Consider the following 1,848-nt stretch of genomic DNA (forward strand, 5'->3'; position numbering starts at 1 on the left):
CACACACACAAACACACACACACACATGTAGTACCAGACACTGTTAACATGCATAATTATATACACATGCTCAAACACACAATCACACAGAGGCGCAGATGCATACACACAACATACTTGCATTCATGCACATATAAGCAGACATATATAGGCACCTTAACAAACAGTAGATTTATACACCGTGGTTGGCCTAAAGCAGGAGATGACCCATATGACAGGGAAACTCCCCAGACATGCCCCCCAAACACACCCCACACAAACACACCACACACAACACACACAAACACACACACACACACACACACACACACACACACACACCCACACACAAACACACACACACACACACACACACACACACACACACACACACACACACACACACACACACACACACACACACACACACACACACACACACACACACACACACACACACACTGCCTGCCAGAGATGCCACTGATATACCACCATCTATCCGATCCCCATGGAGATCTCAAACTGTTTACTGACAGATCGCCTTACCGCCTCGTCGGGACTGGCACCACGGAGCATGCGGAAATAGAGAGAACAACGGAGAGAGTGATGGGAGGAGTGGAAGAGAGAAGAAAGGAAGAAAGAGGAAAAATGTAAGAATGGAAAATAGACACAACACTCTGACCGGGGAGGGCAAGGTACACAGAAGACAGGCCTGGTGCTCTGGGAGGAAAGAGCCGTCTTACAGGTCAGCAGACGGTCAGAATGGGGGATGCCCATACCTACAATGACCCACACAGAACATAAGCACACTACACACTACAGGGAAGGTGAGTGAGAAAGAGAGAGAGAGAGAGAGAGAGAGAGAGAGAGAGAGAGAGAGAGAGAGAGAGAGCGCAGAGGAAAGCAAAATTAAGAGAGAAAGAAGTGTGAAGGAAGGCGAGTAGAAAAGAAACAGACACAAGACAGAAAAGACAAGATAAAGACAGAAGGTTGGCACAGTAAGAATAATCCGGTGATTGTTTCCTTGAGGATGAGAAGGAAGATCAAATAATTATAGGAGGCATCCGAGAGAGAGAGAGAGAAAGAGAGAGAGAAAGAGAGAGAGAGAGAGAGAGAGAGAGAGAGAGAGAGAGAGAGAGAGAGAGAGAGAGAGAGAGAGAGAGAGAGCCCATACCTGTAATGCTGTGCAGCACTAGAGAAACCTACAGGTGGGCCCATAACAGCAAAGAGGAGTACCTGAAAAGCTTTTGTCAACCTAAAGTGGGTTCTCAAATAGAAACATTTTTAGCACATACTTACCTGCATAATAAAGAGGGCGTAAAACCATGCAGCCAAGAACTAAACAACATTTTCCATTACCTGGCAACCATTTCTAATCTTAAAACTACCAAAAAAATCTCATAGGAATAAACAAGAAAAGGAAAATGGTTTGATCAAGATTGCAAATTAATGAGGAAAAAACTTAGGCTCCTGTCAAATAAAAAAACATAGACAACCCGACAATCCTGGTTTTTACTTTTAGCTATTATGAAGAGCTTAAACAATACAAAAACACACTCAGAAAAGACGAGGGAACAGTTCACAAAAAATCAATTAGAGACAATTGAAGAATCTTTAAATTCAAATAATTTCTGGAATAACTGGAATAAACTTAACAAAAAGCAACATGAGGAACTTGCCATCCAAAATGGAGGAGTATGGAAAAGTCACTTTGAAAACCTCTATGGAAAACACAGTATGAACCCAGAACAAACCCAAATTTACCAAAAAATGATTGACATGGAAAACACAATAAATAAATATCAAAACCCACTAGACTACCCAGTTACAGAAAAATGAACTAACAGAAAACTCAAAGGCTTGCAGCCA

The sequence above is a fragment of the Alosa alosa genome, chromosome 15 (assembly GCF_017589495.1).
Source record: "Alosa alosa isolate M-15738 ecotype Scorff River chromosome 15, AALO_Geno_1.1, whole genome shotgun sequence".
In the NCBI taxonomy this organism is placed as follows: Eukaryota; Metazoa; Chordata; class Actinopteri; order Clupeiformes; family Clupeidae; genus Alosa; species Alosa alosa.